This window comes from Tribolium castaneum, chromosome 6 (assembly GCF_031307605.1).
Source record: "Tribolium castaneum strain GA2 chromosome 6, icTriCast1.1, whole genome shotgun sequence".
Classification (NCBI taxonomy): Eukaryota; Metazoa; Arthropoda; class Insecta; order Coleoptera; family Tenebrionidae; genus Tribolium; species Tribolium castaneum.
Window position 1 is genome coordinate 8,750,242 of NC_087399.1, and position 10,254 is coordinate 8,760,495.

Sequence of the window (10,254 nt, forward strand, 5' to 3'; positions counted from 1 at the left end):
ATTTCCTCCTTAAAAATTTTTTTGGAAGGATTAAAATCAGTTCAAGTCAAGAATAAGTTGAAAAAAGAATGTTAAATGACGTTTGTCATAAAATGTCACGAAAGTGACAAGCGAATTTACGAATACTGGTATAAGCATAGACGAATCTATAAGTATGATATCTTCAATTTTTGTTTTGTGTTGTTTTTAAATAAATTAAAATGAGATCTATCAAAAATGATTTTAAAAAACTAATGAAAGAGCAATCGCCCGAAAGTAGCAATTAGAAGAATTAGCAAACATACGTCAACTCTTTTTTCAGTTTTTGTTGTTTTTTTTGCAATATTTTCAGTTGAAAAAAAGATTTTTGGAGAAAAGTTAGTACAAGCCAAAAAAAGTAGGAAAAGTAAATTAAACGACATTTGTCACAAAATTTCACAAAAGGTAACAAGCGACTAAGCGAATTGACGAATATATCAAATTCTTTTTTTCAACAATTTAGTTTACTCGAAAATTTTATGAAATAACATTAGTAAAGCATGAATAAAACATGGTCCTTGAAAAGAAAAAATAAATAAATAAATGAAATTAACAAATAGGCCAATAAAAGATTAATAAATCAAACATGCAGAATAATTACAGGGTGATTTTTTAAAAACGAACCACCTTGAATATCTATAACTATCTACAGTAATGTATGTAAAAAGCAAAGCAATAAAAACTGTCAACTGACAAATAAGCAAATAATAAATAAAAAATAAGCGAATCAAATGAAATAATCAGCGAATTTTTTTATGCTTATTTAGAAAATAATGGGCAAAGAGGCGAATAAACGATTAGTGAGAGGAACGAATAACTCAGAAAAAGTTAAGAAAGACAATAATTAACTTAAGAGACCAACAAGCAAATAAAAATAGAGTCATGTTAATGTGGAAATAGGATGCGAACGGGCGAATAGCGAGCGAATGGCGCAAATCCAATTGCTTTTTGCGGAGATGGCGTCGCGTTCCGAATTGTGTTTTTCTCGTCCGTTTTATAATTAGGTTGGATGACAATGCGCATTCTTTGTCGGTAGTTAGAATCGCTGCATTTTGAAATAAATCGAGCAAACAATCGGAAATAGAGTTGTGCCATTTAAGTAATCAAGTTTGGCAGTTTACTAATCGACTTATGACGCGTTCCTTTCAATTTATAATTAGTTTGTACAAATCTCGAATTGCACAACTACACGAGTCGACTCTTTGTCTGTCTCTACGGATCAAAGGAGGCTTGTTATTTGTTGGGGATTAGAGCGAAATCTGCGGTTGGAGAGCTTGGAGTTGTGTATAAGCTTACAAGGGTAATAAATGATAAAATCAGATTTATATCCGTGTTTATAGGTAGGAACATTGACCATAAATTTAGATGGGAGGTATTAATATACAGTAGTTGTAATAAATTTACAACATTGTGCGTGCATGATCGACGATAGCTGCTTGAGAAAAAGTCGAAAAATCGACCGGAAACCCTGAATTCAGTGAATTATTTCGTTTCGTCAGATAATTGAGTCGTAAAACAAAAATTATTGAAAAAACACGTCAATCTAAGGCCACCTGAATTGATTAAAAATTCGTCTATAAATTAAGTAACTGCTCATAAATTTCGAATTGCATAACAGGTGTTCAATAAAATACCCACATTTATGTTCTGTTTAAGATAAAATCTAATCTTGATAAAGTTCCATTATGTAATTCGTATCATAAATTCATAAATTGGCCCGATTATTGCAAACATAATAATACGAATAATTTGATACTAATAGCATTTCATTTGAGAAGTGTTGCGTCACGCCGATTTGCACCTGAACAAGACAACTGCACACATTATTTTGCAATCTCAAATAAAGCGACACCAATATTAGCCCATTCGCTAAATCGACGCTCGCTCGCCCATTCGCATACGTAAAATGTATTAAAAAATCTAGATACTTCTACCCATCTGTTAAAAGAGGGTAAAATAAGGAAAAGAGTATAAGAGTAAAGTGATTCGCGTATTCGCCCAGTCGCTCGTTCGCCTATTCGCTTACAGCCACTCTTGTCTTCAAAACTGATAAAAAGTAAATTCTTTAAAAAACTGCCAATGTAATCATGAATATTAAATTATCAACCATGTACAGTATGTTGTGTATTTATTTCGTATTCAGTGTGTGTCTGTGTTCGCTTATTCGCTCGGTAGTACAAGTAAGTGTTTTTATTAATTTTCTGTTCTATTTTTGTATTTTTTTTAATTTATTCGCTTATTGTTCCAATTTCAGTTAATAATCGACCGTCTAGGCGTATCAATTTTTTGCAATATTAATCAGAATTGAATTATTTCATGATAAGTGCAAGTAAGCATAACGACAATGACCGATTAATTCAAGCACCGCCTTCGAAGCAATAACTGATTTTTCGTTGCAACGTCAATCTTTTTCCCGGAATCGCTATGATCTAATCACTTTTTTACGCTCTTGGTCGCGAGTTGCGGATCCAGTCTCCGCCTAATTCGCATGCAAACAATAAAAATCCGGGTCTCGGGCCCACAAGTCCGCTTCTTGTTGCAACAAAAGGTCTTCTGGTCTGCGAGCAGCAGTGTTTGTTGTTTTGGTCCGGCCTGCGGCGGCCTTGCCCTGCCTTTCCGCGTTCTTGACAATGTCGCTGACCTGATCTCCCCCGCAATGGACACATACGAGCACGTAGGTACCCCGAATTGTGACGACGAGCTCAGTTATGCAACGGTAGAGACATTTTTTCGCAAATAGAGCAATTATCACGATATTTGCCTGCGAAGGTGGAGCTTGCATCAATCACCGCTCCATAGGCGGGGCCAGCAAATGCGCCTATTGTTTATTTAATTTTCTGCCATTTGGGACCATTTTTCAAGATCCACAAGCGTCATTTTTACCCAAAATAACAAACAAAACAGAAGTTTCGGCTCACTTTGTCTCTTAAATACACGCGGAGAGACAATCTTGCGCAAAAAATGCGCAAAAAACGCGATTTTTGCGGAGACTCCAACGCCCCAACAAGACACGAACTCACGTAGAAAATAACAAAATCGCACTTAAAACACCTAATTTGTCTTATTTCCTTCTCTAATTTGACTCAGAAGATGGTTAAGCTCACGAAACGCGTGAAAAAACCCCAATTTTTGCCAAATTTTGTGGAGACTTCAACGACCAATCAAGCGACGAACCTAATGAAATAACACCAAAAGTACGACTAAAACCCTTAATTTCGCCCATTTTTGTCACTGGTGTGACACGCACAAGGCTGAAAAACCCCAAAAAGTGTAAAAATGTGCCCCTTATTGCGTTTTTCTGCGGAGAGATCAACGGGCGTCAAGCGACGAACCCTCGCCAAAACCCCTATTTCGCGGATAAATTAACCCCTGCATGGGCGGGGTTGTCCGATCTAGTGACCAGTGGCGGGAGCATTCCAGTTCTGACCAGGTGAGATGTTCGCGAGTTCGGCACTCGCGATCTAACCGTGCTCCGGATGAGTTTTAACAGTTCTTGTATTGTGTGTGCTGTGGTGGGTGCGATTAATTACGCTGTTACACGTGACAACACACGTGGATTTTCGAGGGAAAGGAGCGACGAATTTCGGATTATTTTCGGCACCGGTAAGTGGAAGTAGCGAATTTTTGGAGCGATTGTTTTAAATAGGGTTGGAAATAGGCCAAGGAGTGCGGAGTTATGGGTGTATCTAGCAGGTTGCGACGTAATATTTGTGTCAAATTCCAATGTTTTATTCACCAAGCTGTGATAACAGAATTATTAGATTTTGGCTTTTTTTCGGAAAATTATACGTGTTTGACGTTTGGTTTTGTTAATAGGCGAATTTCAAGTCCGAGGAATTGAGATTTAGTACTGTTTTTATATCCTGATGACCTTGAAAGATACTGCAAGCTGCATGATAGAAGACTCAGCATTTATTTACATAATGTATTTATATAATTCAGTGAGATTATTAAAAATAGATTAAAATTAACAAAAAACTTAACTATTTAAATAACAACGCACTGTAATCAAGTTTATTAATTTTTTAAATTACTAAAAAGAACAACAAATTTTTTAGTTCAGAAAATAATTGGAAACAGATTTTTTCACTTCAGGGTGATCGGGGCCGTTTATTGTTTTTCACCTTTATTTTGAAAACTAGTGATAAACGAAATCAAATCCTAGAAAATTTAATACAAAACAGTATTTTTCGCTTTTCGTGTCTCAAACAATTTTTGAGAAATCTGCTTACTAAAATTACACTTTTTTGATCATCTTTCAGACTTATATCATAAACACATAGTTTAAGAAAATTAAGACTTTTGTATAAGTTTTTATACTCTGTTTCATTATATGAAGGTTTTTATAAAAAATAAACTCGTAAACCGCTCGATTTGAATTTTTGTGGTTTAAAGGAAGAAGGTTAATAGAAAGTACTTTATACTTTACCAATTATCTTTTTAGAACACAGAATACAATATACTTATATAATGTGTCAGCAACAGAGTTTAAAGGGAGTAGAGAGACCAGAAAAATTCCCAAATAAATCACTATAGAAAGACTGAAGTTGCTATATTGTGACCGAAAACATCAATCTAAGCATCAGTTTATTTAAAATCAGAAAAGCTGAAATTGCTTTATATTCGCCGAAAACTACGGTTTCTAAACGATTTTTTGCTTAAAAATGAAACGAATTGCTTTGGAAAGACGGAAATCGCTTCATTTAAGCACCAGCTTACATGAAATCGATTAATTTCAGAAAACAAAATTTGTTGTAGAAAAACTAAAATAAAATCGTTTAATTTCAGAGAACAATATTTGCTGTAGAAAAGCTAAAATAGTTTTATTTTGGCCAAAATTTACGATTTACATTAGTTGAAAACATTTGAATTCGAACGGTTCTTTGCTTAAAAACGAAACTAATTGCTTTTGAAAGTCTGAAATCGCTTTATTTTGACTTAAAATAACGCTTTCAGCACTAGTTTACAGGAAATCGTTTGATTCCAGACAGTTTCTTACTTAAAAAAGGCAAAACTCTCTGTACAAAAGCTAAAATCGACCAATACTGACCAAAAACTACAATTGAAGTTTGTTAAAAACATTTAAATTAGAAAAATTTTTGTTCAACCTTAGACTCATAATTTTTGCATTCTCGTTTTAATTTGTGAGAATTTAATATTTTTCATTTAAACTAACGGGTTCTGCTTCTCAGTCAGTATAGTCACTATCAAAAAGAATGACACCTTTTAGATAATAAATTTCAACAAATCCTTTAGTTTACAAACTGTCCAGTTAGTTTATAAACTAGCTAAATGGACACATTAACCGTATCGTATCGAAAAGATTTTTGGCTGTGGTTTTAAGGGTGTCTTTTTTTTGCTTGTGACTGTACCTTTCTAGTTAAGCTTGGACTAAAAATTTACGGTCCTTGTTGGTGTCGTAAGTTTTACGAGTCATTAGTAGTAACATATTATTTTGTTCAGATTTTGTAAATAAAAGTATTTCCTACGGGTTATCTTAAGCACAAACACTAAACTAAAAAATAAATAAAAAATTGTGAATATTGCTAGATGTTACAAGTTTTAGTTACGAACTTTTTAGCTCATGAATTGAACAACGGACTAGTACCAAGCATTTGTGCCGTAATTTTCTCCACACCATTTCAAAATTTTCAAATTTGATGTTTCACCTAACAATGCGCACAAATTATTTATTTTAGTATTTTTAGTCAGCTAAGGTATGACCCTTATGTACTCTCTTTTATGCAAATACACAATTTCTCGATAAAACCAAAGAACTTAAACATTTTGCTAAAAACCCAAGCTGTGTGTGTTAATGTTTATTGTTTTTTAAATAAGAAATTAAGTTTGAAGTAAACATTTTTTTCAAAGTCGTACATTTTTCGAAGCATAGAATTTATATCTAAAAAAATCATATTAGTATTCTCAGTTTAGCTAAAAATATATATTTTCGAAAAATTTCTTGTTTAAAAACAGCAAAACTCGCTGTAGAAAAGCTGCACTCGCTTTATTTTAGCCGAAAATGGCGATTTAAGCAGCAATTTTGTTAAAAATACTTAATTTTAGATTTTTTGCTTTAAAAAAAATTATTTTAAGACGTATTAAAGAACTATAGGAACATGAATATAGCAAATTAAGCTCGAAATTAAGAGAAAAATCTTGAAGGAATAACGCCACATTTGTGCTTTCCTCCACAATTTAACTTCAAAGCAACCACAGTAGAAAAAAGGTGCTATTTTGTCAGCGGATACATAAAAAAATAAATCAAATACAAAAATGCCAAAAGCACTGTTTTGTAGCAAATTCTAACTGCTTTAGATGTGTTTAAAACTTGTTTTTAAGATTTTAACAACAAACCATAAAACTACAACTTCTAGAAGTTGTGGTCCTAACTTGTGGAACCTCAGCCCTAAAGTTGCAGATTTGTGTTACTCGGGGTTTCCTGGCCAGCCTGTATGTAGTGGTATTAGTTTTTACAATCGAGTGGTTACGGTTTCACGATTTACACAAATTCTTGCCGTTTCAGCAGGAATTATTAACATAATCCCCCAAAAAAAAATCCAGTCACTTATGCATAAACATGAACGCAATAAAAAATGAATAATAATTGAGTTTACGCATTTAATCCAGCATTTATGGCAATCATCAATCAAGAACTAAACCAGTCCAATTTTCCACTCCAGTTTTTATCAGTCTAGCTTTCAAAAAAGTACAAAATTGAGCCTAGAAATCGGCGTAAAAATTTGACCTTATCCGTTTGCAGTTCTAATCTAGTGTCTGTTAGCTCCGGTTGGAGACCCAGCCCGTCGTTGGAATTTCACTCGAGATATGTCAAAATCGGGCAAAAGTCACGCCCGATGCTCTCGGATTTGCATCAAGTTCCAATTATCAGGCACTTATTTCATACGGCCTAATTAATGCAAATAATCCAATTAGAGGTAATTGCGCGTAATTACAATTGTTTTAACATGCGTTTGGATTGTTGGGATTTTGTTATTCGCCATGTTTATGAATTTAAACAGTGGCTGTCGCGACATAATGTCACTGAGGATTAAAAGACTATTCTATCTTGTAACTTAATCTGCTCTGCTTTATAATGAATTCAGACGGTGAACCTGTTCTTCATCCTCCACTCGACGCTTTGGTCGCCACAGAAAGTCATCAGCCTTTACTGAAAAAACTACAATCATTATGGAAAGCACGATATCAATTTCGAGGCCTCACTCACTCATGATTTCGGCTACCGAGTCCACACATTTCACCTCATTATATTCAAGTCTAGCTCTAGAATTTTTTCAATTGAATGATTTCATGTTTCGGAGAGTTTTAAATTACATTCACACGGAATTCTTTAAATAAATAAGTATACAGCATTCATCGATCTTTTCCTATGTTTTCTAATTTAATTTCATTTTTTTTCTAATCTAATTTAAAAGTTTTTCATTCTGGTGTTTTCTTATAGTTAATATTAAAATATTTTGGAAGAATTTTTGGTGTTTTGTCAGGTTTTATTTCGATATTTGGGTCTCAAATAAGGTCCTTTAGAGTAAACTTTCTACTTAAAATTTGTACTTTTCTTTTACTTTTTTACTTCAACATTTTTTTATAATTCTAGAGTTGGAAGTAAAAAATCTTCATTTTCCTGTGCTGGATCATTATCCTTTTAATTTCGAATCGTATTTTTTTAAGTGTTACGAGAATTTTTGTGTTAATTTGATATTTTTCTGGTTCTTAAATTTAAATAAGTATTCTAAGTTTCTTTTCGGTAAAATTCATCACAATTTGTTCCATTTTTTAATTTTTTTTACTAGTTTTATTGTTCTCTGTGTACTATTTTATGACAATTACATGCGTCCAAGTTACTTTTTTCTCTTTCTGAAAATCTTTTACTACATATTTTTATTTTTTATAGCTATTTATTATTGTTGCAAAAATCAGTAGATATTTTTCTGTTTCTGTTAAATAGTATCTATAATACTATCTATTATAGTAGATAGTATTTAATACTTTCAGTAAATTTTTACATTTTTTATTTATTTTTTATTCAATGTTAGTTTCATTCGTATTTTTTAAGGAACATCTATTTGTTTTGCTTCTAAAGTTTTTAAAATTGAATGTTTTTAGATTTCTGAATCAGATAGTTGTATTCAGCCAAGTTCAACAAAGTTTACTTTTGAATTATTTTACTATTCTGTTTTTTATTTATTTATTTTAATTTCATTTTTTCCTGATTTTTTTATTTACTTTGTACTGTTTTCTAATATTTTAGTTAGTTTTTAATATCTTATACCTTTATGATTCTAAGTTAATATGATATCTTTTGTATTCAGTCGAGGTATTGTTTAAATATTTCAGGTTTTTGTTTGTGTTTAGTCAGGTTTACATTATTCTTTTTCTCTGGAGATTTTCTTCTAAGATTTTTTACCATTTTATGTTTTTATTATCAAAGATTTTATTACAGTTTAATAAACTTTTTTAAACATTTTAAATCGCATTTTTTAGACTTTTTATTGAATTTATTACTGTTTTTTCTTTTTTAATTACTGTGTCTAGAGAATTTTATTTATTTATTTGTGTTAAATATGTGTTATTAGATATTTTAAGTTTACGAATGATATTTTTGCACTTACATCGTTATTTCTTCGTATTTTTTAAAATAGAAATCAATTTGTAGCTTCAAAATTTAATTCCAAATTTATAATATTATTTATTTATATTTATTTTTATTTTTCCACTTTTTCCTGTTTTCAGCTTTTACTGTTTCCAATTCGATTTTTTTAACTGTTTTCTAGATTCAAGTTAATTTGCTACTCTTTCAGGTTCTAAAATTTAGATATTTTAGGTTTATAAGTCTGTTGTTTATGTTCTAAACTCAGCTGTATTAAAGTTATTGTTAAAAAATTATAATACATTTTTCATTTTTCTGTTTATGTTGAATGCTTTACATCGGATAAATTTTTAAATGAGTTTAGTTTGTATGAAAATTTCATGTTGTCGTAAGTTTAGATTGACTGGAGCCATATCTGTACTTTTTTGGGAACTTTTTAATTTTTTTTTGTTAACATGTATTCATTATTCTTTTAAAAAATCATTAATAGTCAAAATTATATTAAATATTTTAATTTGGTTGTATTTTGTAGATTTTGGGTCGGTTTTTTTAGCAATTTTCAAATACGTTATTACAGTTAGTTGTGTCTTTTAAATTCAGATTTACTCTTGAATTTGTGTTTTGGCTATTTTTTGCTACTGCTTTAGGTTGTTGGACACTTTATAAGTAACAATTTATTAATGTTTTGGTTGAAAACTTGTTATAGAGAATTTATTTTTCTATTTAAATGGCTTTCGGCATTTAAAAACCCTCGTCACTCTCGTCCATTGAATGAACTTAGGTGTGTCACATTTCGATTATTTCATTCCAACTTGAAAATATTTCTCCCATATATCGTTGCGTAAGCTCTTCAGCACCTCAATCCGATCCATCGATAAGGAAAATAATTACCAATCGCCATATACTGGGTGTAAAAAAATTAATTAAAATCACTTTCGTTTGTAAGTAATTAAAATTCAAGCCCGCGATCGTAATTAAAATCTCGGATGCGTTTTAGAAAATTGCACTAACGCCCATTCCGTGTTAATTTCACAAATTACATTATTATTTATTACTTGGGCAATTAAAATCCGCGTTTCCGCCACCCTCTATCTCTACAGGGTGATTCCTCCAGGGCCCACATTGGAATTGGAAACTTTTTAGCTTCTACTATAATCTTTAATATTTGCAAGCGATCCAAATCGACCAGTATATTTAGGTGTCGAAAAAGGTTGTACAATAGTATTAAAATCTGATAATTTAGGATACATTATTTATTAATTCCTACTACAGGAAAAGTAAAAACATAGTTTTTATTGCAATAACTTCTATTACAAAAACAAACAAACAACACAGATTATAAGTTTCGTTTTTCCGACATTAGAACTAAAATCAGGCAAACCTGAATTATCAATATTTTTTTCATTGAACTAATATTTTTATTTTCAGTAGAAGTTTTATTTTCAGAATTTTTTGTATTTGTAACACAAACTAATTGCAACCTTTATTAAAAACAAATCGATTTACGAGTTATCCACAATTTTTGAACTCAACTGTAATAGAAAACTTAAAATTTTCTTAAAGAACAGGAAAATTTCGGATAGTTTGGCCGATATTTACATAATAATCGTACAAGTTTTTGTTCAGTT

At 31.3% G+C, this 10,254-nt stretch overlaps 1 non-coding gene across 1 annotated transcript; it reads right to left on the minus strand.

Moving 5' to 3' along the window:
* Nucleotides 1-6,755: 6,755 nt before the first annotated feature.
* Mir3896 (microRNA mir-3896) lies at nucleotides 6,756-6,859 on the minus strand. Its single transcript, NR_038755.1, has one exon. It is a non-coding gene; the product is annotated as a microRNA mir-3896 (primary transcript).
* Nucleotides 6,860-10,254: the final 3,395 nt, after the last annotated feature.